This window comes from Chlorocebus sabaeus, chromosome 7 (genome assembly GCF_047675955.1).
Source record: "Chlorocebus sabaeus isolate Y175 chromosome 7, mChlSab1.0.hap1, whole genome shotgun sequence".
Classification (NCBI taxonomy): Eukaryota; Metazoa; Chordata; class Mammalia; order Primates; family Cercopithecidae; genus Chlorocebus; species Chlorocebus sabaeus.
This window is the reverse complement of record NC_132910.1, coordinates 98,857,392-98,883,210: the sequence shown is the minus strand read 5'-3', so window position 1 is coordinate 98,883,210 and position 25,819 is coordinate 98,857,392. Positions and strand designations below refer to the sequence as shown.

General features: G+C 43.1%; 1 protein-coding gene and 1 non-coding gene across 4 annotated transcripts in view; one reads left to right on the top strand and one right to left on the bottom strand.

The window, feature by feature from the left end:
* NR3C2 (nuclear receptor subfamily 3 group C member 2) overlaps positions 1-25,819 on the top strand; it is a 368,607-nt gene that overhangs the window by 338,220 nt on the left and 4,568 nt on the right. The gene's annotated exons all lie outside the window — the stretch shown is intronic.
* LOC119623918 (U6 spliceosomal RNA) lies at positions 769-875 on the bottom strand. The gene has a single exon (XR_005240020.2). It is a non-coding gene; the product is annotated as a U6 spliceosomal RNA (small nuclear RNA).

Genomic DNA, 25,819 nt, shown 5'->3' with positions numbered 1-25,819 from the left:
ATGGCTAGCCAATTTTCCCAGCACCATTTATTAAATAGGGAATCCTTTCTCCATTTCTTGTTTTTGTCAGGTTTGTCAAAGATCAGATGGCTGTAGATGTGTGGTATTACTTCTGAGGGCTCTGTTCTGTTCCGTTGGTCTATATCTCTGTTTTGGTACCAGTACCATGCTGTTTTGGTTACTGTAGCCTTGTAGTATAGTTTGAAGTCAGGTAGCGTGATGCCTCCAGCTTTGTTCTTTTGGCTTAGGATTGTCTTGGCAATTCAGGGTCTTTTTTGGTTCCATATGAACTTTAAAGCAGTTTTTTTCCAATTCTGTGAAGAAAGTCATTGGTAGCTTAATGGGGATGGCATTGAATCTATAAATTACCTTGGGCAGTATGGCCGTTTTCACAATATTGATTCTTCCTATCCATGAGCATGGTATGTTCTTCCATTTGTTTGTGTCCTCTTTTATTTCACTGAGCAGTGGTATGTAGTTCTCCTTGAAGAGGTCCTTTACATCCCTTGTAAGTTGGATTCCTAGGTATTTTATTCTCTTTGAAGCAATTGTGAATGGAAGTTCATTCATGATTTGGCTCTCTGTTTGTCTGTTACTAGTGTATAAGAATGCTTGTGATTTTTGCACATTGATTTTGTGTCCTGAGACTTTGCTGAAGTTGCTTATCAGCTTAAGGAGATTTTGGGCTGAGACAATGGGGTTTTCTAAATATATAATCATGTCATCTGCAAAAAGGGACAATTTTACTTCTTCTTTTCCTAACTGAACAAAAATATGGAATGCTTCACAAATTTGCGTGTCATCCTTGCAGAGGGGCCATGCTAATCTTCTCTGTATCATTCCAATTTTAGTATATGTGTTGCTGAAGTGAGCACCGTCATCTAGGTTTTAAGCCCCACATGCATTAGGTGTCTGTCCTAATGCTCTCCCTCCCTTGTCCCTGACCTCCCAATAGGCCCCAGTTTGTGGTGTTCCCCTCCCTGTGTCCATGTGTTTTTATTGTTCACCTCCCTCTGATGAGTGACAACGTGTTGTTTGCTTTTCTGTTCTTGTATTAATTTGCTGACAGTGATGGCTTCCAGCTTCATCCATGTCCCTGCAAAGGACATGAACTCATTCTTTTTTATAGTTGTGTAGTATTCCATGGTGTTTATGTGCCACATTTTCTTTACCTAGCCTATCAGTGATGGGCATTTGGATTGGTTCCAAGTCTTTGCTATCGTAAACAGTGCTACAGTAAACATATGTGTGCCTGTGTCTTTATAGTAGAATGATGTATAATCCTTTGGTTATATGCCCAATAATGGGATTGCTGAGTCAAATGGTATTTCTGGTTCTAGATTCTTGAGGAATAACCACACTGTCTTCCACAATGGCTGAGCTAAATTACATTCCCACCAACAGTGTAAAAGCATTTCTTTTTCTCCACAGCCTCACCAGCATCTATTGTTTCCTGACTTTTTAATAATTGCCATTCTAACTGGTGTGAGATGATATCTCATTGTGGTTTTCATTTGCATTTCTCTAACGAGCAGTGGTATGAGCTTTTTTTCATGTTTGCTGGCTGTGTAAATGTCTTCTTTTGAGAAGAGTCTTTGCCACTTTTTGATGGGGTTTTTGGTTTTTTTTTTTTTTTTTCTTGTAAATTTGTTTATGTTCTTTGTAGATTCTGGGTACTAGACCTTTGTCAGATGGGTAGATAGCAAAAATTTTCTCCCATTCTGTAGGTCGCTTGTTCAGTCTGATAATAGTTTCTTTTGCTATGCAGAAGCTCTTTAGTGTAATTAAATCCCATTTGTCAATTTTGGCTTTTGTTGCCATTGCTTTTTGTGTTTTACTCATGAAATCTTTGCCCATGCCTATGTCCTGCATGGTATTGCCTAGGTTTTCTTCTAGGGTTTTTATGGTTTTAGGTTTTATGTTTAAGTCTCTAATCCATCTTGAGTTAATTTTTGTATAAGGTATAAGGAAGGGGTCCGGTTTCAGTTTTCTGCGTATAGCTAGCCAGTTTTCCCAGCACCATTTATTAAACAGGGAATCCTTTCCCAATTGCTTGTTTTTGTCAGGTTTGTCAAAGATCAGATGGTTGTAGATGTGCGGTGTTATTTCTAGGTTTCTGTTTTGTTGCATTGGTCTATATATCTGTTTTGGTACCAGTACCATGCTGTTTTGGTTACCGTAGCCTTGTCATGTAGTTTGAATTCAGGTAGCATGATGCCTCCAACTTTTTTCATTTTGCTTCAAATTGTCTTGGCTATATGGGCTCTTTTTTGGTTCCATATGAAATTTAAATTAGTTTTTTCTAGTTCTGTGAAGACAGTCAATGGTAGCTTAATGGGAATAACATTGAATCTGTAAACTATTTTGGGGAGTATGGCTATTTTCATGATATTGGCTGTTCCTATACATGAGCATGGAATGTTTTTCCATTTGTTTGTGTCCTCTTTCCTTGAGCAGTGGTTTGCAGTTCTCCTTGAAGATGTCCTTCACTTCCCTTGTAAGATGTATTCCTAGGTATTTTATTCTCTTTGTAGCAGTTGTAAATGGGAGTTCATTCATGATTTGGCCCTTTGCTTGCCTATTGTTGGTGTATGGGAATGCTTGTGATTTTTGCACATTGATTTTATATCCTGAGACTTTGCTGAAGTTGCTTATCAGCTTAAGGAGTTTTGGGGCTGAGATGATGGGGTTTTCTAAATATAGAATCATGTCATCTGCAAGCAGTAACAATTTGACTTCCTCTCTTCCTATTTCAATACCCTTTATATCTTTCTCTTGACAGAACTTCCCATACTATGTTGAATGGGAGTGGTGAGAGAGGGCATCCTTGTTTTGTGCTGGTTTTCAAAGGGAATGCTTCCAGCTTTTGCCCATTCAGGATGATATTGGCTATGGGTTTGTCATAAATAGCTCTTATTATTTTGAGGTATGTTACATCAATACCTAGTTTATTGAGAGTTTTTAACATGAAGGGATGTTGAATTTTATCGAAGGCCTTTTCTGCATCTGTTGAGATAATCATGTAGTTTTTGTCTTTGGTTCTGTTTATGTGATGGATTATGTTTATTGATTTGTGTATGTTGAACCGGCCTTGCATCCCAGGGATGAAGCCAACTTGATCGTGGTGAATAAGCTTTTTGATGTACTGCTGGATTCAGTTTGCCAGTATTTTATTGAGGATTTTCACATCGATGTTCATCAGGGATATTGGCCTGAAGTTTTCTTTTTTTGTTGTGTCTCTACCAGGTTTTGGTATCAGGATAATGCTGGCCTCATAAAAATAAGTTAGGGAGGATTCCCCCTTTTTATGTGTTTTGTAATAGTTTCAGAAGGAATGGTACCAACTCCTCTTTGTACCTCTGGTAGAATTCAGCTGTGAATCCGTTTAGTCCTGGGCTTTTTTTTTTGGTCGGTAGGCTATTAATTACTGCCTCAATTTCAGAACTAGTTATTGGTCTATTCAGGGATTCATTATAGTCTCGAGAAGGTATATGTGTCTGGGGATGTATCCATTTCTCCTAGATTTTCTAGTTTATTTGCATAGAGGTGTTTATAGTATTCTCTGATGGTAGTTTGTATTTCTTTGGGATCAGTGATGATATCCCCTTTATTATTTTTTATTCACACATTATTTTGAGAGAGTCATGGTTCATATAATTAGTGGGTGCTTTTGCATCTCGCTGTGGTCTGGCAATTTTCCTCAGGATCACACTAGAAGTGGTATACAGGGAGACACAAATCTACTTTAAGTATTTCTTACCTCATATAGAAGAATGGAAGCTGCACATTTGGCTGTGTTCATCATTTACTTGGGTAGCCCACTCACTTCATATTTTATTCTGTCTTACATCTTTCCACTCAGGCAAAGTTTCTCCTCAGGAAATGTTCTGAGGCCAAAATAGGAGCCTGCCATGGAAATGAGACCACTGCGGATGACAGAAAGAGTATGGCCTCTGGTGCTAGGTCACCCTTTCTTTCAGCCATCTTGGTGCTTTACTTCAACTTTTGGCTTTTGGTTTCTTCGACTGTAAGGCAGTAGTAATACCCATCTTGTAGGAAGTTTGGGGAAGTGAATGAAATAACACAGGAACCAAGACATCTACCGCATTAACAGGCACTGAACAAATGTTCACCCTCTCTTCCTGTTGCTCAGGTGACAATGAAATAAGGCTACTTGCTTCTATGTCTATAATAAAGTACCCAGAGCTGGTAGTACCATGAATGTGTATGTAAGAGACACTGAGAGATTGAGATTCAAAGCTGCATTCTCTCTCACCAAGCTAAACTGTTTAATATAATTGTTAGCGGTGTTACGCTGCTTTCTTCTTTGACAAGGCCATGACTAAGAAAGGCTGTAAGTAAAGGAAGAATCATTTATTCCAGTCAGCTAACTGGTAGCAAAGCCTCTTGCAAGACACCAAGGGAGAGGGGAGGACATAAATTAAGAAAAGAAAAAAAAAAAAAAAAAAAAAACCTCACTGTTTTTGAAAAGGACGTCTTCATAGGTATAAAGATTTCAAATTAAATGAATAACTGGTATGGGAGATCTTACTCATTGCCTAGCGGGTAATGGAACAATTGCTAAGGCCTTACAGTATCTCTATAACGATTACTAAGGGCTTACAGTGAGAGGTGGCGGAGCCAAATTTGAAATCCTAAAGTAGATAAGAGCTGGCATTTACATTTACAAATTTCTTATTTCACGAGTATAGCCTAGTTCAGAATGCATTGTTCTGGCTGACTTGTGCCAATGGATGCTTATTTTCATATAAAGCATCTTTATTTTGTACAATTGGGAAAATGCATCAAATATAATTAAAAATGGGTGGTAAATAGGACATGATAGGTGAAAATGTGATTTCAGTGTGAAGGAAAAGCATGGCCTAGACGCCTTGAGGTGTGGTATAGGGAGGTCTGGACAAGCCAAGGACTGATGTTTGTTACATGCCTGTAGCTGGGGCCATGGCGTCCAACTGGAATATGTAACTCTGCGTAGAGCTGGAAAGGGCATCCTTATGTGTTCCTTCTTCGGCCACCACATTTGTGGTTCAAGGGCAGCATCAGTCAGTGGCCATGGTAGCATCTCTCAAAGTTCCCCGAGGGTTTGGAATAGGTTCATATAGTGAGAGGCAGCAGAATTGCTCAGTGACTTTTCCTCCCAAACCTGTCGGACAGAGGCTTTTCGTAACCAGAATACTACATTAAAAAAGAGATTTTTCAGTGTCCGGTTGGTCTTCACTCTGTGAAATGAGCCATCTCTGTCAGTTACCCCTCTAAACAGCCTCCATGGGTACGTGCAAAGGAAGGGCTACTGAGTGGCCCTGCTTCCCAGAGGGCGGGCCTGGTTTTGGACCATGAGCTCACTGGCAGGGGAGGCACATATGGTAGTCTCTACCATGCCAGGCACAGCACAGGCACTGTGGATACAACAACCGTACAAGAGACCTGGAGCCTGTGTCCTCTGTGAGGACAGAGCTTGCAGTCTGATGGGGAATATAGACTTGTAAACTGGATTGAAAACCCAGCATGAAAGGTACTGTGATACGGAGTGTCAGGACCACGCGTGGAGCATCTGGAAAGGGAAGTGGCAGGGTAGAGAAGGGGCCATGGCATGAGGCAAGGGAAATGACTGCTTAGCTGCCACTCAAAAGTCATGTCGGGGTTTACCACATAGAGGGAAGCTACTCTAAGCCAAAGGAGTTAATATCCCAAGGGAGGGAGAAGCATTCTGATTTTGAGAAAGAGGGAATGTCCTTGTATCCAAGAGAGCCATGGTAGGAATGGAGAGAAAGAGAAGGAAGACAGTGATGGAATCCATAAGCCAGGTCAAGGAAGCTGTTGAGGCGTTTTCACCACATTTGTAGAGAATCTGGAGCTGATCTGTCCAATGCCATGTCCACTGCCATGTGGGGCTCTTTGCATTTAAATTAAGTAAAATGGAAAAGGAGTCCCCCAGACACACTAGCTGCATTTCAAGTGCCCCACAGCCACATGTGGCTAGTCACCACCATTCTGTTGTAATGACAACAGAAAGCTGTGCAGAAAGCTGTGCTGAATGGTGCTGTCTGACAGATTCTAAAGGATCCAGGAGGGGCAGGAGGCAGCATCCCAGTAGGATATTGGTGCTGTGGTTCAGGTGAGAGGTGGTAGAGCCAAGTTGGGGCAGGAGCACCAACAGAGGTTCAGGTGGTGGAATGATGACTTCTGGTGATGAATGCGATGGGGAGGTTGAGAGAGTAAAGAGCAAGTCAAAGAGGACTCCCCAGGATTGGAAGTAGATAGCTGGGCAGGGTGGTACCTGCACAGAGGATGGGGCTCAGGACAAGGAGATCTGGGAGGGGGGATGAAGAGCTTGTTTAGGACGTACAGGATTTGAAAGACCTTTAGGACATTCTGGAGGAAACAGCAGGTAAACAGTTCTGTGGATGACGGTGAGGAAGGCAGCCTGCTGCTGCAGATGTGGGAGGCGGCAGCACGTGGGTGGTCACTGAAGCTGGGAGTGGATGAAACTGCCCAGGTGTTGGTGCAGCTCGAGAAAAGGGCAGAACGGGAGAGGGTCCAAAGGAAACACTGTGGTCAAATGGGGAGGTGGCTGCAATAAGTCTGGGAAAGCGCTGCTGCTAAGGGAAGAAAAGGAGGTAGAATGGGGACATTCAGGACAAGCCAGAAAAGAGAGTGTGTGCCCCACTTTGCCAGTGAGGGGCCTGAGGGGCAGAAGCTGCAGAAAGGTCAGTTAGCAAATGGCCTGAACAACTTTCAGTAGCCATAGCAACTGGGAGGTGGTTGTGAAGAATAGTGGATCGACTCAAGGTGCGATAATGCTCATGGGGTTTCCAGTAGCTATATTAGAAGCCACAAAGCAAACAGGGACAGCAGTCCATTTTTTTTTTTAATATCAAGAGTGTTGTCCAGCAAAGCTCCATAGTAAAATTGCCTTAATAAATAAAAGAGAATGATGGCTGTTTCTGTTACATGGTGGGATGTATGTAAGTGAGCAGTTCAAATGTGATCAAGAGAATATACAATGTCTTTGTGTTTATATGTTTAAGCCTAGCTAAGACATCCCATCAGCTTAACAAGACTATCTTTGTAAATAACCCCGAAACTCTATTCCAGACCATAGCTGACTTTATTATGTACTATATGCATATATGTGTGTATATGTGAGGATGTGTGTGTATCACCATGTGAAGAGTTCAGCATCAAAGGCAGCTATGAGGCTTCTGAGCTGATCTTGTTTTTTAAGTCATGATTTAGTTCAGTGATGCAGGTCCTGAGCCCTTCCTCACCCATCACTTTCACATTACACCTTAATTATAATGATGGTTCATTTCCACTTGCAGCCACAGAACCTCTGTCTTCTTCAGTCTTTCGTGCTTGGTCATAGCTTTCTGTGGCTGACTTAATGCAAAACCTGGGTAATATACTTACCTCTTTCAAGAAGGTTAATGTCTTTTCAGTGGCTGGTTTTTAGACAAGTCACAGTGCTTACCAGCTGTTGTTCAACAACCAGGTGACATTTGAAGATGCAATTGTACTATGTTTTAGAGAAATGAGGAGGGGGAATGTCCATATAAGAGTTTATGCTTTTTTATTATTTTATTTTTCATGGTGGTAAAATACACAAGCATAGAATTTACCATGTTAACCATTTTTCAGTGTACAGTGTGGGTGTTAAGTACATTCACATTGTTGTGCACCCAATTTCCAGAGCTCTTTGTCTTGCAAAACTAAAGCTCCCCATGCCCCTCTTTCTGTCTCTGAATTTGACTACTAGGAGTAGCTCATATGAGTATTTGTCTTTTTGTGACTGGCTCATTTCACTTAGCATAGTGTCCTCCAAGTTCATCCATGTTGCAGCAGGTGTCAGAATTTCCTCCCTTTATAAGGCTGAATAATATTTCATTGTGTGTATACACCACATTGTGTTTGCCTACTAATCTGTCAAGAGACATCTGGGTTGCCACCTTTTGGCTATTGTGAATAGCACTGCTATGAACATGGATGTATAAATATCTCTTTGAGACTCTGCTTTCAATTCTTTTGGGAATATTCTCAGAAATTGGATTGCTGGATCATATAATTCTACATTTATTTTTTTGAGGAAATACCAAACTTTCCCACAGCAGATACACCATTTTTCATTACTAACAATAGTGAACAAGGATTCTAATTTCTCCACATCCTTGTGAACACTTGTTATTTTCTGGGATTTCTTTTTAGTACTCATCTTCATGGTTGTGAAATGGTAACTCATTGTAGTTTTGATTTGCATTTCCCTGATTAGTGATGTTGAATACCTTTCCAGGCGGCTATTGGCCATTTGTAAGTCTTCTTTCAAGAAATGTCTTTCAAGTCTTTGCCCAATTTTTTAATCAATTTTTTGTTTTTTTGTTGCTGAGTTGTAGTTCTTTATATATTCTGTATATTGACCCCTTTTCCAATCTATGACTTGCAAATATTTTCTCCCATTCTCTGTTTTTATTTGTTTTCACTTTGTTTGTTTTGGTGCCAAAATCGTCTTTCTCTTATGAATTTATAATGACAACAGAAAATAGTTTGTTTCTTTTAATCCTTAACTGGCAAAAATTAAAAGCTGTGTTTGATCCCAGTTTATTTAAAGAAGGGGAAAAAGTATTTTTCTTATGATCACTAAGTCCTTTTGCTTCATCACTGATTTTTCACAAGTTACAAACCCATAGAACATGTGCCTGTGTTCACAGCTAGTTTTGAAGACTTACAAGCAAGTAATTTTCTGTAAGAACACTGCATAAAAACTAGGATCTTGCCTCATTATGGGAGGAAATCAGGCATTCCATTCCCACCTGACTGCAAGATTTGTGCTGCCACAGGGTGATCTTTCTGGAAAAAACAAAACTTTTAGGGAGAAAAAAATCACTGAAGGTCCTATAGGCTGTGCTTCTAGAAGATCACATCTAAATCAAACCTGACATACAGGAATCTTTTCCTGATCTGAAATATATCTAGGGGAGATTTTGGGAAACTATCTTATTGTCTAACACCTGTGTCAATAAATCCCCTGCTCCTATGCAGCTCAAATCCCTCTTCTTACAATATAATAATAACTGTGTAATACCTGGGATTTACATAGTGTCTTTCTTTCTAAGTCCTGTGATTAAATCCTTCTAATGTTTCCATGAGGCGAGGATGAGTAAATATTACTATTTAAACTTAATCACCCTCCTGCCTTAATTCCTTTCTCTATAAAAAGAAAACAATAGTAATGCTTACTTGGATTATTTTTATCCTTTTTATAGAGAAAGGAATTAAGATGGAGTGATTAAATGCATTTTCAGGGGCTCATAAATGAGGCAGGAGGGAAAGAAGCACCTGAGGGAGCCATGAGGTGGCTCCTGTGGGTGGCAGCCCAGCCCTCCACCCAGCCCTCCACCTAGTCCTCCACCTAGCCCTCTACCTAACCCTCCACCTAGCCCTCCACCTAGGTACCTCCACCTAGCCCTCCACCTAGCCCTCCACCTAGCGCTACCTCCACCTAGCCCTCCACCTAGGTACCTCCACCTAGCCCTCCACCTAGGTACCTCCACCTAGCCCTCCACCTAGGTACCTCCACCTAGCCCTCCACCTAGCCCTCCACCTAGGTACCTCCACCTAGCCCTCCACCTAGGTACCTCCACCTAGCCCTCCACCTAGGTACCTCCACCTAGCCCTCCACCTAGCCCTCCACCTAGCCCTCCACCTAGGTACCTCCACCTAGCCCTCCACCTAGCCCTCCACCTAGGTACCTCCACCTAGCCCTTCACCTAGGTACCTCCACCTAGCCCTCCACCTAGCCCTCCACCTAGGTACCTCCACCTAGCCCTCCACCTAGCCCTCCACCTAGCCCTCCACCTAGGTACCTCCACCTAGCCCTTCACCTAGCCCTCCACCTAGCCCTCCACCTAGCCCTCCACCTAGGTACCTCCACCTAGGTACCTCCACCTAGCCCTCCACCTAGCCCTCCACCTAGGTACCTCCACCTAGCCCTTCACCTAGCCCTCCACCTAGCCCTCCACCTAGGTACCTCCACCTAGCCCTCCACCTAGCCCTCCACCTAGGTACCTCCACCTAGCCCTCCACCTAGCCCTCCACCTAGGTACCTCCACCTAGCCCTTCACCTAGCCCTTCACCTAGCCCTCCACCTAGCCCTCCACCTAGGTACCTCCACCTAGCCCTCCACCTGGGTACCTCCACCTAGGTACCTCCACCTAGCCCTCCACCTAGGTTAGGTGTCACTCTGGGCTTATCCATAATGTGGGCATCTCCAGGGCCAAGTGTCATGGGGGTGTGGCCTTGCAGTCCCACTCTTGGCATAATATTCTGCTGCTCCCATCTTGAAATTCTTAGTAAACTTTGAACGAGGGTCCCCTTATGTTCATTTTGCCCACGGCCCCGCCAGTTACACAGCCTGGCCCAGGCATGATAGAATCTACTTAAGATGGTGTTCGTCAGAATTCAGCCTGAAGTAAGCTTGCAATGGGTAGAATACCTTGCAGGTGTGGCCAGGGAAGAAGATAGCAGAGATAGGAAAGACGGAAAGTTTGGGTGAAGCAGGACATAAGAATTCAGGCAGACAAGAGACTCACTGATATGCTCAAAAAGGAACTTTTAAACCCAGGGCCTCATTTGATACAAAAAGAAAATAGTGAAGGAATTCCATAAGGAGTGAGACTCTCTTGAGCAATAGAGAAATGTTATTGTCAGTGTCATTATAGAAAGAGGAGATAGTTTTAAATGATTGACATTTAAAAGGCTAGGAAGATGCCAATTGACCAATTAAGTGTATCAAGGTCATAGTTAAAGGGACTAGAAAGTGTACGTGGGTTAAACTGCAGACAGTCAATGCTCATCATTCTCAGATTTTGTATTTGCAACTTCACCTACTCACTAAAATGTATTTGTAACCCTAAAATCAATGCTCGGGGCACTTTTGCAGGCATTCCTAGATGTGCAGAGCAGTGAAAAATGCCTGCCACCAATGTGCATGTTCCTGGCGAGGTCAAACAAGCAGACTCTGCTCTCTTGTTTCAGCTCTAATGCCGTAAATACTCATCCTTTTTGAGGTCTACTGCATGCCATGGTTTTTTGTATTTTTGTGCATTTTGTTGGTGAGTCTGCTGTTGAGATGACCCCCAAGCACAGAGCCCCAGTGCTGTCTATGTTCCTAAGTGCGAGAAAACTATGACGTGGCTTATGGAGAAAATATGTGTGCTAAAGAAGAATTCTTCAGGCCTGAGTTACAGTGCTGTTGGCCATGAGTTCAGTTAGGGAATTGGCAGTATACATTAAATAAGATGCCTTTAAACAGAAACACACATAAAACAAGGTTATATATTGTCATTTGTTGAAAAAGTTGTGACCAGCAATGTAACTGTAATAGGTTATTGCCTGATGCACACAGAAAGTCAATACACCAAGACACTGGATTGCAGCAGAGAGGTTTACTCAGAGTCACACCAAAAGAGGAGATGGGACAAACCTCAAACCCATCTCCCCAGGAGTTTGGGGCAAGGGTTTTTAAGGGCTTGGGAGTGGGCGGAAGTGTGGAGGTCATTGATTGGTCGAAGAGTACAAGGGGAAGTTGCTGAGCAGGGAGATGGAGAAGCCATATTCTCATGCTGATCCTGTTCCTCTGTAGGGGGGGTCTTCAAACTGGTTGCTGGAATTCAGGATCTGAAAAACATCTTAAGCCAGGGGTGTCCAGTCTTTTGGCTTCCCTGGGCCACATTGGAAGAAGAATTGTCTTGGGCTGCACATAAAATACACTAACACTAGCGATAGCTGATGAGCTTAAAAAAAAAAAAAAAAGCAAAAGAATCTCATATTTTAAGAAAGTTTATGAATTTGTGTGGGGCCGCATTCAAAGCCGTCCTGGGCCACATACAGCCCGTGGGCCATGGGTTGGACAGGCCTGTCTTAAGCGATCCTTAAACAAAAACCTTTGATTCTAGTGTCAAGAGATCCTGTCTGTATGGTCAGTATCTAGTGCTATGTGACTTTTAGCAACTAGGAAGTGGGCCGAAGTTCAGCATGATTAATACTTAATTATAACTGTATTTCTGTCCAGACCTGGCATGCGATTCTTGTCAACCCTATGAGGGTGGCTTCAGCAGCTTGTGGGAACCTAGCCCTGTATTTCCCTAGGAGCAATTGTTCAGTATGTGTTAAATCAGTGTTCAGGTGACTTTGCAAGACATAGTTAGCTACCATGATATCAAGGATCAACTGTGAATTCCCCAGGGAATGTAGGCTCAAAGGGAAATGACTCCTGAAGGAACAGCCAAAAATGTGAGACATGTGTGACAGAGGCTCTCTATTTGAATGACAAATTCTGGAACCTTTAAGTTGCATGATGTCTTCGGTTACCTAGCCCTACATCCACAGGGGCTAGGATTCTTTCTAAAGCGTTTCCTAAAGGCTAGAAGAATCTGTATGGTAACAGGAAAGCCAGATCTAAGTACCACCATATCACTTAATTTGGAGACTTCTTTTCCCGCACATTTTAGTAAATGAAGACATTGTATACTTGATTTATATACTTTAACAAACAAACAAAACCTGTTCCTTCCAAAGCTATTATTGACTCTCTGAGATGCCTTCCAATCCATGGGTCAGTAAACTTCTTCTGTAGTGGGCCACATAGTAACTATTTTAGGCTCTGTGGGTCACACAATCTTGGTTACAGCTACTCGGCTATGCCACTGTAGCATGACAGCAATCACAGGATATATGTGAATGAATGAATGAGTGTGGCCGTGTTCTAAACAATTTCATAACATTTGAACATGTCACAAAGTATTACTCTTTGGATTTTTTTTCAGTCATTTAAAAGTGTAAAAAACACAAACATGGAAAAACCTTTAAGGCATAAAGGCCAGATTTGACCTGCAACTGTTGTTTGCCGGACCGTCCCTATTTGCTTTCTATGGCATCATAGAATCAAGGGAAGAAAACAGTCCTTATCTATTGCCTTGAGATACCTTGCTCTCACGTGTTCTTACCTAAGGCTGCCTTCGGCCTCTAGGGTCTGCCCCTTATTGCTTGATGTTCCTTTTTTGGGGAGATTGAAGTAAGGATTTAGCTGCCTAATCTAGATTAAACCTGATGTTGAAGTTGGTGACATATAAACACAAGTCAGATTTGTACTTTGCTCAGCATAGTGTACATTTGCAGGAAGGATCTAGGAAATATTGAAAACAAGATTAGAAAAGTTCATACTTCTATATACAGTAACATGCCAATGCATTTCAACCACCACCCTTTCATTACACTTCCTTTGTTCAGCAAGGTTCTAATTACCCCTTTATCTTTAAGCTCTACTTTCTTCTTTTCCATTGTGTCATTTTGCTTTGTGTTTTTCATATGTACAATACACGTTATTTTCAAGAAGGCAGAGCTGTGGTCTAGAATGAGGCTTTTAATACAAGGAAACTTAAGGTGGAAATTAAATAAAATTAAACAAAAAAATTAGAAGGAAATTGAGCCCATCATCCAAACAACATGTTTCGAGGATTTAATATTCACCCCTGACCACAGACCAGTGACTGGTGTTGAATTTGTTATAAAAATGGGGATGAAGAACAAATTAAAACATAGTCTTGGTAACAATCAGATGCTAATGGCTGGGGGCCGGGATGAGTTTTCAGAAATGCCCTTGGTTTCTCATGAGACACTGTAGCACCTACTCCACCTCTCCACCCTCCCATCCCAGCCATCTGTTCTGGGCAGGCACTGGACAGACCCAGACTGCCTGAGCCTGCAATAGCCTAGACTCCGAAACCAGCCCTGGGAGGCTGCATGGGACAGCCCTGCCTCTGTCACTCCATCAGCGCCACTAAGCTTCCCACTATGGTCCCCAAAGGCCTCCCACGTGCCTAGCATTTACTGCTGCACCGAGCGTGCTCACTGACAAACTTTTGGCCAAGAAGTGCCTTTTGGTCTGTTGGTCAGATCGAGGAGGGCTTCAGGACTCTCCAAAACTCACCCACTGAGAGAGCCTGCCAGGAACACTCAGCTGAGCGATGGCATCGTGGAGCCTGGGTTTTCAGAAGGGAGCCCATCATGAGTGGTAGCGTAACCTTGTTAAGGTTGTATTTTTCCTTAGGTATAGAAACAAATGAAATGCTGCTAAATTGGTAAGGGATGGACTTTCATACCATGTCACATTCTGCTGAGATATTACCAGACAGGGAAGAAGCAGAGCCACATGGCTCAGGGGCCCATCTGAGCACAAGTGGGCAGCCTCCCTTTCAGCCTGCACTGGGAGCAGGTTGGGGGTTTAGAGTCTGTTTTTTCAAAATTAATATTTATTGTGGAATATACATAGCTCACAGTTGACCATTTTATCCATTTGAAGTGTACAATTCAGTGGTATTAGGTCCGTTCACATAGTTGTGCAACCATCACCACCATCTATCCCAGAAACTATACCCCTTAAACATGAACTTCCTTTCCCCTACTCCTGGTAAGCGCTATTCTGCTTTGTTTCTATGAATCTGGCCACTCTAGGTACCTCATATAAGTGGAATCATAAAGTATTTGTTCTTTTTTATCTGGCTCATTTCACTTAGTTAATGTTTTTGAGGTTCCTGGTGCTGTAGCATGTATCAGAATTTCATTTCTTTTCGAGGCTGGATAATAGCTCTCTGTGTATGCCACATTTTGTTAATCCGTGGATGGACGCTTGAGCTGTTTTCACCTTTTGAAATTATGAATAATGCTGCTGTGAACACATGTTGTTTTTTGGGGTTTTGTTTGTTTGTTTGTTTGTTTTGAGATGGAGTTTTGCTCTTGTTGCCCAGGCTGGAGTGCAGTGGCACAATCTCAGCTCACTGCAACCTCCGCCTCCCGGGTTCAAGCGATTCTCCTGCCTCAGCCTCCGAAGTAACTGGGATTACAGGCATCTACTACCACGCCCGGCTAATTTTTTGTATTTTTAGTAGAGACTGGGTTTCACCATGTTGGCCAGGCAGGTCTCAGACTCCTGACCTCAGGTGATCCACCTTCCTTGGCCTCCCAAAGTGCTGGGATTTACAGGCATGAGCCCTGTGCCCAGCTGTGAACACTTATGTACAAATACCTATTTGAGCACTTGCTTTCAGTTCTTTTGTGTATATGCCTGAAGTGGAATGGTGTGTCACATGGTAATTCTCTGTTTAATCTCTCTAGGAACTGTCATACTGTCCTCCAAAGCACTGCACCATTATACATTTTCAACAGTGGCATACAAGGGTTCCAATTTCTCTATATCCTTGTCAACACTTGTTATTTTCCACTGTCTTTTGAACACTTGTTATTTCCCCCTTTTTTTGATAATAGCCATCCTAATGGGTGTGAAATGCTATCTCATTGCAGTTTTAGTTTTGATTTGCATTTCTCTAATGACTAGAGCTGTCAAGCATCTCTTCTTGTGCTTATTGGGCATTTGTGTATCTTCTTTGGAAAAATGGCTTTGGCAAGTCCTTTATCAAGTTTTGATTCAGATTGCTTTGTTGTTGTTGAGTTGTAGTTGTTCTTTATATATTCTGAATATTAACCCCATGCCTGACATATGATTGAAAATATCTTCTCCCCTTCTTTGGGTTGCCTTTTAACTCTCTTGATGGTGACCTTGGATGCAGAGGTTTTAATTTTCATCTACTCATATTTATCTTTTTTCTTTCATTGCCTATGTTTTTGGTGCCATATCCAAGAATAACACTGTTTTGTTTCAGATGAAGGCCAAATTTCTTATATAATCACTGCAGGTCATTTTCCAATATTTCGAAGGCTATTTCTGGAACACCTGGACTAAACAGTTGCCAGTCATTTGTGTCCAGTGAAACTACTAGCATTGGAGTATTTATAGTTGAGTCAATGTATCTTTTGCCCTAACCCCATCAATATCGCTAAAATTTTGATCTTTGAAAATAAAATTTCCAATATCCCCTGCCCCAATGCTCATGTTATACATTCTGGAGTCAGTAGATAACATATAAGAAATGAGCATGCTATTGAAATCATGGGGGACCTACTTTAGAGAGGATGTATCATTCAGGCTTCATCACCACTGAAGTGATTGTGTAACCTCAGAACAGCAGCATTGGCCCCAGATGTGCAGCAAGAAGGAGCCTCTCCCTGCACAGCCTTCTGAGAAGCCATCATTTGCGGTAGGAGCAGGGAAAGTGGGGAGTGGCCACTGGCCTGCCCCACTGATGACTCGTGAGGTAGTAGGGAAAAGGCAGATCGAGCCCCAGGCCTCATCGTCGGAGGGAGCCAAGTGCCATCAGTCGCCCTGTGACCTTGCCAGGCTCTTCTTCCACCCTGACAGCTGTGGCCCGTCAGGCTGGAAAAATCATGCTGGGCATCTGCTAAACTTCTGAGATCCCAGCAGATGTATTTTGTACAGAATGAAAAGTCAATGCACAAATCTTTCTCTGATTTCTAACAATGTGGGACTCTTATTGCTGATTATAATTAGGGTTCTTGCCTCTCCATTTAGCCTGGGATCTACCAGGAAAGGCTAGTGGGAATCAGCATTGAGACAGCAGGCCAGGCCATCATTGCATTTGACTCATTGCAATGAAGTCACTCATGCTGACGATTGAAGGTAGAGCTTTGGGCTTGGTCGCTATGATCACCTTCCCTACTCTGACCCCAGGGCCTCTAACCACAGTGAGCAGAAAATGGGGCTCCTAGCACCCCTGGCATGGCATACGGATGGAGTCATGTTAAAACTCAGCATGCACAGGCTGAAGGAAACCAGAGTCCAGGGAAAGATGGAAAGGGGTTAGCTTCGTGTATTGAGGTTTGCAGTGCCAGTGCCACAAAATGAAGATGCTCATTTAGGTTGCCCAGTTTTTGTTTTGGCTCAATGAATAAAACTATCAACAGCTACCCTAAAAAATACTGTTGAAATAAGTCATCCCCAAGCACTGGGAGTTTGGAATAAGTCAGAGAAACCCAGGAGTGAGAATCCGGGCAACAGTAGCTTGGAATCCCTTTAGCCCTCAGCCCACACCAGGGCTGCACAGCAGAACAAGAAGGGGCCACTCTTGGGAGCCATGGGGAATAAGACAGGCGATTCCTCTGTCAGGGAGCTTGCAGGCTGCTGTTTAAGGAGCTGCACCATAAATAGGACAGGTTAAACTGATAAAGATGTGGCCAGCAGGATAAAAGAGGAAGTGGGGTCACCTGGCTCCAAGGCTAATGGTCAAGTAAATGAGAAAAATAAGAAAGTGTCATCTGTGAGGTGAGAGGCCAGAAAGGATTCCTCCAGGCTGGGCTCCAGGAGGGCCTGCGGGGAAGAGGTGACTGCAGAGAAAGAACTGGGGAAGCAGCAGCAGCTGCTCACGAGCACGACATTTTCCAGAATTGATTCCACGCCAAGTGAGTGTCTGAGGAAACTGTCGGGGCATCCCCGGAGAGCTGTGCACACAGTCATTCTGAAGTCATTTGCTTTGAAAGGTGGCCTTTGGGATGGTCTGGCTTTCTCCCCCCATTCCAAAACAGACACATCCTGATGAAGTGAACTCTCGTTTGGTGGTTTCATGCTTTGCAAGTGGGAATAGTGGTTTGTATTCAAACTAGAAACGGTGCTCATTTAGAGGTGCACAGCCTGGCTCCCACCCTGCCCAGCATCCCCTTTCAGGGTGTGAGTTCAGCCTGCCCTGCCTCTACCAACTCTGTACTGGGGACAGTGGCCTATTGTGCACTGAGGGGGGTGGGTAGAGAACAGTGTCTGATGATGTACAAGTGCCTTGTATGCATTTGTATCCTCATTTCCTGGCTTTTTGAGGCTCAGGTAAGGGCCAAGTCTGCATATTCCTCAACGCGTACCTGTGCACTACACCAGACTGGTACCCAGGAGATGACCACATGAATGCACAGGGTGATGTTACATGCTTTGCCGTAAGACAGCGGTGTGGCACAGGAACCAGTGTCCATTCTGGCTGGTCAGTATCCGTGCTGACCCAGATGTTTGATATGTCAATCTCACCCAGCTCTCCGGGTCTTGTCCCCACCTCCCTGAGATCTAACCACCTGCAGCTGCTAACTTCATGCACGTGGATTTTTCCAGTTGCGATGGGGCTGTGTACTGCAGCACCTCCCTACCTTCCACATCTACTAAGGGCCGGGCATCTGTGGGTCCTGCCCTGAAGGCTCCCCTGGTCCACTGGCTAGAGCAGGCCAGGGTTGGGGGAAGGCTGTGCAGGCCAGTGAGCACACGGGGCCCAGGACTTGCAGCTCGGACCAGCTTGGTCATCTTTCTCCTCGCCCAGTGACTGGGGGCCCCCGCTTCGATTCCCACAGATGTTCCCTGACATCAGCAACTGCAGTCATGGCTCAGGATTTAGGCCTGCAGAGGTTTTCCGCCTTGTCCCAGGGCAGGCTGCACCAGATGGGCTTCTACGGCTGCCGGCACTTCTGATGGCTGCTGAGGCCTTCTGCACACCCAGCCCTGTGGGCATCCTAGCCACCCAAACAACATAGGCTGAGCCCTTTCCTGGTAGTGGTTGGTGGTGACACCGCCCCCATCCACCAGTGACGTCATGCTTAGACAGTCAAATGCCCAGCCCCCGGCTGCCAGGCCAATGCCACCTGCTGGCTCTGATGCCAGCTCCGGGTTCCACACGAAGGACCCATCCTCTGCAGCTGACCGAGGCATAAACAGAAGCCCTCATGACTGGGAATGAACTGCTTTCTCCGTCTGTGGAACACGGAACAGAGGTGGGTGGGAAATGCCAGCCCCAGGTGAATATGCATTGTTATTGAGTAGTGTCTGGGACACCTGTCCCCAGCCAGCCTGTGAAGAAAAACAGCCAAGCCCCTAGGCCCAGCCCTTCTCCATTCTGTCCTGTTTCTCAGCATCTCCTGGGTGGTGCTCAATGCTGTGGACGTGTTTATGTGTTAGACAGGCACAGAGGCTCCGAGAGGGCCTGGGACCTCTCCCTGTTAGCAGGTTCACAGATGTGCCCGGGCTGCATGCTGAAACTTGTTCAAGGGTCGACTTACTCTATTCCTTCTCTTATTACATACGTGTCAGCGTTGCTGTCACCTGTGTACCAATATGAACCCTTCCATGGCCCTTCTGTGTAACTTTTTTGGATGTCAGTCGGTAGGCTGGCAGGCTTCTCCGCTCTTCAGGAACTCCCTAGGTAACCCTGCCCTTGCTGGTCCCCCAATGGCCATGCGACCTTCAGGTCACGTGCATCCAAGCCCATCTTTCCTGAGAGCCCCTCTGAACTGCACCTCCTCCCTTCCCTCCTCACACTGGTAGCACCTGCCTTTCTGTGTGTATTTCTACTTAGTAGAAAAGAACACAGACGCCTTGAGAGAGAGATGTGTTCACTGCAGCTTCCCCAGTGACTGGCACAGAGCAGGTGCTTGGTGAGTTCGCTGGATATGAGTTGTAAATAAAGGACACTGGCCCTCCCCCAAACCTCTGTGGCCTGAGTAAAGGGAACCTTTATCCCCAGACATGAACAAGGCTCAGTCCCAGAAATGTGAAAGGTTTGGCCACCAGACAGTCGTCCTTGTGGTGGTTGATACTGCCTAGAAACCAAGATGTCTACCCTCGGGTTAAAACTTTAAGGAAAAAAGTCCCCCTCATAGGCCTACAGACACCCGCATGGAGAGAGTCCACGGCACCCGGGTCCCGAGCGCTGCGGTGCGTGTGCAGGACTCCGCTAGCCTGATGGAAGCATCCCCACCCAGCGCTGGCACTGCTGACTCACGGCAGCACATCTGCAGCACCACACCCAGCGTGGCTGTAGCTTTGACAGCCACAGGCCTGCCACATGAGAAAAATCAAAACAGAAATGGGATGGCATGTTTCTTAAACATTCCTGAAAAGACAAAAAACAAGGTTCTCCCATCCCTCATTTTATAGAATGGGGACCCAAGGACCAAGTTCCACCAAAATGTCACAGAGCAGGTTTCACAAACTGTGTTCCATAGAGGAAAATGGTGTTTTATCATGGAAGAAGTATGGGAAGGACAGAATCACAGTGCTCTTGCTCCAGCAGTACTTCTCCCCATCTTTAATAACTTGCTGCATGTCAGGTGGAGCTTGAAACACTTTACCGGAGTCGCTCATTCATTCCTCTGAAACAACTCCGAGGCCCAGAGACTGTTCTTATCCCCATGATACAGGTGAGGAAACTGAGGCCTAGCATGTGTGTGTGAAGATGGTGCTGTTCCCCAGCTTTCTGGGCCCAAACATCCTGCGGGTGCGTAGCACATTAAACCCCACAGTCCTTGGTAGCCGATTAGGAAAATACCACTCTGCAGATTGAGGGCAGTGACACAGGTACAAACAGAAGCATGACAGTTTTTTCCCTGATGAGATTTTCTTGATTCCTGGTTTGTATTGGACGCCTTTACCAGTTATTTACTATCTGACTCAAAGCTTGCTAATTGATTTTAAAATCATCAAGGTAAGTGACAGATGCGAGTTCACCAGACTCATTATTAAACTATAGAGTTATTTTATGGCAGGTCACGTTCATATTGCCAGCTGTAATACACTTGGAAATAACCAAAAATCATTTTTCCTATAATGGAATATAAACTACAGAAAAATTAGAGTGTATTTTTTCTGATTTGGAATTGCTATTCCTAGTAAATGGAATAGCAGTGCTCTTGCTGTGCAATGGTAATGCTGTGCTGCATTTATAATTATTATTATACTTTAAGTTCTGGGGTACACATGCCATGGTGGTTTGCTGTACCCATCAACCCGTCATCTACATTAGGTGTTTGTCCTAATGCTATCCCTCCTCTAGCCCCCTGCCCCCCAACAGGCCCCAGTGTGTGATGTTCCCCTCCCTGTGTCCATATGTTCTCATTGTTCAACTCCCACTTATGAGTGAGAACATGCAGTGTTTGGTTTTCTGTTCTTGTGTTAGTTTGCTGAGAATGGTAAGTTTCCAGCTTCATCCATGTCCCTGCAAAGGACATGAACTCATCCTTTTTATGGCTGCATAGTATTCCCTGGTGTATATGTACTGCATTTTCTTTATCCAGTCTATCACTGGTGGGGATTTGGGTTGGTTCCAAGTCTTTTCTATTTTGAACAGTGCCACAATAAACATACGTGTGCATGTGTCTTTATAGAATGATTTGTAATCCTTTGGGTATATACCCAGTAATGGGATTGCTGAGTCAAATGATATTTCTGGTTCTAGATCCTTGAGGAATCACCACACTGTCTTCCACAATGGTTGAACTACTTTGCACTCCCACAAAAAGTGTTCCTATTTCTCCATATCCTTTCCAGCATCTGTTGTTTCCTAACTTTTTAATGATCGCCATGATGATGAGGTGGTGGTATCTCATTGTGGTTTTGATTTGCATTTCTCTAATGACCAGTGATGATGAGCTTTTTTTCAAATGTTTGTTGGCTGCATAAATGTCTTCTTTTGAGAAGTGTCTATTCATATCCTTTGCCCACTTTTTGATGGGGTTTTTTTCTTGTAAATTTAAGTTCTTTGTAGATTCTGGATATTAGCCCTCTGCCAGATGGATAGATTGCAAAAATTTTCTCCCATTCTGTAGGTTACCTGTTCACTCTGGTGATAGTTTCTTTTGCTGTGCAAAAGCTCTTTAGTTTAATTAGATCCAATTTGTCAATTTTGGCTGTTGCTGCCATCGCTTTTGGTGTTTTTATTTGCCCATGCCTATGTCCTGAATGGTATTGGCTAGGTTTTCTTCTAGGGTTGTTATGGTTTTAGGTCTTATGTTTAACTCTTTAATCCATCTTGAGTGAATTTTTTTATAAGGTGTAAGGAAGAGGTCCAGTTTTTTTTCTGCATATGGCTAGCCAGTTTTCACAATACCATTTATTAAATAGAGAATACTTTCCCCATTGTTTTATCAGGTTTGTCAAAGATCAGATGGTTGTAGATGCGTGGCATTATTTCTGAGGCCTCTTTCTGTTCCATTGGTCTATATATCTGTTTTGGTTATTTTATCCCTGTAGTATAAAGTCAGGTAGCATAATGCCTCCAGCTTTGTTTTTTGCTTAAGTTTGTCTTCGCTATGCGGGCTCTTTTTTTGGTTCCATATGAAATTTGAAGTAGTTTTTTTTCTAATTCTGTGAAGAAAATCAGTGGTAGCTGGTGGGGATAACATTGCATCTATAAATTACTTTGGGCGGTATGGCCATTTTCATGATATTTGTTCCTATCCATTAGCATGGAATGTTTTTCCATTTGTTGTGTCATCTCTTATTTCCTTGAGACTTCAGGTCCTTCACATCCCTTGTACGTTGTATTTCTATTTTATTCTGTTTGTAGCAGTTGTGAATGGGAGTTCACTCATGATTTGGCTGTTTGTCTATTATTTGTGTATAGGAATGCTTGTGACTTTTGCACATTGATTTTGTATCCTGAGACTTTGCTGAAGTTGCTTATCAGCTTAAGGAGATTTTGGGCTGAGATGATGGGGTTTTCTAAATATAATCATGTCATCTGGAAACAATTTTAATTCCTCTCTTCCTATTTGAATACCCTTTATTTCTTTCTCTTGTCTGACTGCCCTTGCCAGACCTTCTAATACTATGTTGAATAGAAGTGGTGCGAGAGGGCATCCTTGTCTTGTGCCAGTTTTCGAAGGGAATGCTTCCAGTTTTTTTCCATTCAGTATGATATTGGCTGTGGGTTTGGCAGAAATAGCTATTATTTTGAGATATGTTCCATCAATACCTACTTTATTTTTTTGTCTGTTTGTTGAGACAGTCTCACTCAGTCACTCAGGCTGGATTGCAGTGGTGCAATCTTGGCTTACTGCAACCTCCACCTCTCGGGTAGCTGGGATTACAGGTGTATGCCACCATGCCTGGCTTTTTTTTTTTTTTTTTTTTTTTTTAAATAGAGACAGGGTTTCACCATTTTGGCCAGGCTGATCTCAAACTCCTGATCTCAAGTGATCTGCCCACCTCAGCCTCTCCAAGTGCTGGGATTACAGGCATGAGCCACCGCACCCAGCTATTGAGAGTTTTTAGCATGAAGCCATGTTAAATTTTATCAAAGGCCTTTTCTGCATCTGTTGAGACAATCATGTGGTTTTTGTCATTGGTTCTGTTTATGTGATGGATTACGTTTATTGATTTGTGTATGTTGAACCAGCTTTGCATCCCAGGGATGAAGCTGACTTGATCGTGGTGGATAAGCTTTTTAACGTGCTGCTGGATTCAGTTTGCCCATATTGAGGATTTTTGCATCGATGGTCATCAGGAATATTGGCCTGAAATTCTCATTTTTTATTGTGTCTCTGCCAGGTTTTGGTATCAGGATGGTGCTGGCCTCACAAAATGAGTTAGGGAGGAGTCTCTCTCTCTTTTTCTATTGTTTGGAATAGTTTCAGAAGGAATGGTACCAGCTCCTCTTTGTACCTCTGGTAAAATCTGGCTGTGAATCCATCCGGTTCTGGACTTTTTTGGTTGATAGGTTATTAATTACTGCCTCAATTTCAGAACTTGTTTTTGGTCTATTCAGGCATTCGACTGCTTCCTGGTTTAGACTTAAGAGGGTGTGTGTCCAGAAAAATTTATCCATTTCTTCTAGATTTTCTAGTTTATTTGCATAGAGGTGTTTATAGTATTCTCTGATGTTAGTTTGTATTTCTGTGGGATCAGTGGTGATGCCTCTTTTTTTTTATTGCGTTTGATTCTTCTCTCTTCATTAGTCTAGCAGTCTATCTATTTTGATCTTTTCAAAAAAACACCTCCTGGATTGGTTTTTTTGAAAGATTTTTTGTGTCTCTCTTTCATTTCTGCTCTGATCTTATTTATCGTCTTCTGCTAGCTTTTGAATGTGTTTGCTCTTGCTTCTGTAATTCTTTTAATTGTGATGCTAGGGTGTCAACTTTAGATCTTTCCTGCTTTATCCTGTGGGCATTTAGTGCTATAGATTTGTCTAAACACTTCTTTAGCTGTGTCCCAGAGATCCTGGTACATTGTGTCTTTGCTCTCATTGGTTTCAAAGAACTTATTTATCTCTACCTTCATTTTGTTATTTACTCAAGAATCATTCAGGAGCAGATTGTTCAGTTTCCATGTGGTTATGCGTTTTGAGTGAGTTTCTTAATCCTGAGTTCTAATTCGATTGAACTGTGGTCTGAGAGACTTATTATTTCCATTCTGTTGCATTTGCTAAGGAGTGTTTTACTTCCAATTATGTGGTCAATTTTAGAATACGTGCAGTGAGGTGCCAAGAAGAATGTATATTCTGTTGATTTGGGGTGGAGAGTTCTGTAGATGTCTATTAGGTCTGCTTGGTCCAGAGCTGAGTTCAAGTCCTGAATATCTTTAATTTTCTGTCTCATTGATCTGACAGTGGGGTGTTAAAGTCTCCCAATATTATTGTGTGGGAGTCTAAGTCTCTGTGTACATCTCTAAGAACTTGCTTTATGAATCTGGGTACTCCTGTATTGGGTGCATATATATTTAGGATACTTAGCTCTTCTTGTTGCATTGATCCTTTTACCATTATGTAATGCCCTCCTTTGATCTTTGTTGGTTTAAAGTCTGTTTTATCAGACACTAGGATTGGAACCCCTGCTATTTTTGCTTTCCATTTGCTTGGTAAATCTTCCTCCATCTCTTTGAGCCTATGTGTGTCTTTGCACATGAGATGAGTCTCCTGAATACAGCACACTGATGGGTTTTGACTCTTGATTGAATTAGCCAGACTGTGTCTTTTAATTGGAGCATTTAGCCCGTTTACATTTAAGGGGCCATTGTTATGTGTGAATTTCATCCTGTCATTACAATGCTAGCTGGTTGTTTTACCTGTTAGTTGATGCAGTTTCATCATAGAATTGATGGTCTTTACAATTTAGTATGTTTTTGCAGTAGCTGGTACTGGTTGTTCCTTTCCATGTCTATTGCTTCCTTCAGGAGCTCTTGTAAGGCAGGCCTGGTGGTGACAGAATCTCTCAGCATTTGCTTGTCTGTCAAGGATTTTATTTCTCCTTCACTTATGAAGTGTAGTTTGGCTGGATATGAAATTCTGGGTTGAAAATTCTTTTAAGAATGTTGACTCTTGGCCCCGACTCTCTTCTGGCTTATAGGGTTTCTGCAGAGATCAACTGTTACTGTGATGCGCTTCCCTTTGTGGGTAACCCAACCTTTCTCTCTGGCTTCCTTTAATATTTTTTCCTTCATTTCAACCTTGGTGAATCTGAGAATTACATGTCTTGGAGTTGCTCTTCTCGAGGAGTATCTTTGTGGCATTCTCTGTATTTCCTGAATTTGAAAGTTGGTCTGCCTTGCTAGGTTGGGGAAGTTCTCCTGGATAATATCCCGAAGAGTGTTTTCCAACTTGGTTCCATTCTGCCCGTCACTTTCAGTTACACCAATCAAGCGTAGATTTGGTATTTCTTGGAGGCTTTGTTCGTTTCTTTTCACTCTAATCTTCTCTTCTTGCTTTATTCCTTTGAGTTGATCTTAAATCTCTGATATCCTTTCTTCTGCTTGATCAATTCAGCTATTGATAATTGTGTATGCTTCATGAAGTTCTCGTGCTGTGTTTTTCAGCTTCATCAGGTCATTTATGTTCTTCTCTAAATTGGTTAGTTAATAATCCATCTTTTTTCAAGGTTCTTAGCTTCCTTGCATTGGGTTTGAATGTACTCCTTTAGCTCAGAGGAGTTTGTTATTATCCACCTTCTGAAGCCTACTTCTGTCAATTCGTCAAACTCATTATCCGTCCAGTTTTGTTCCCTTGCTGATGAAGAGTTGTGATCCTTTGTAGGAGAAGAGGCGTTCTGGTTTTTGGAATTTTCAGGCTTTTTTGCACTGGTTTCTCCCCATCTTCGT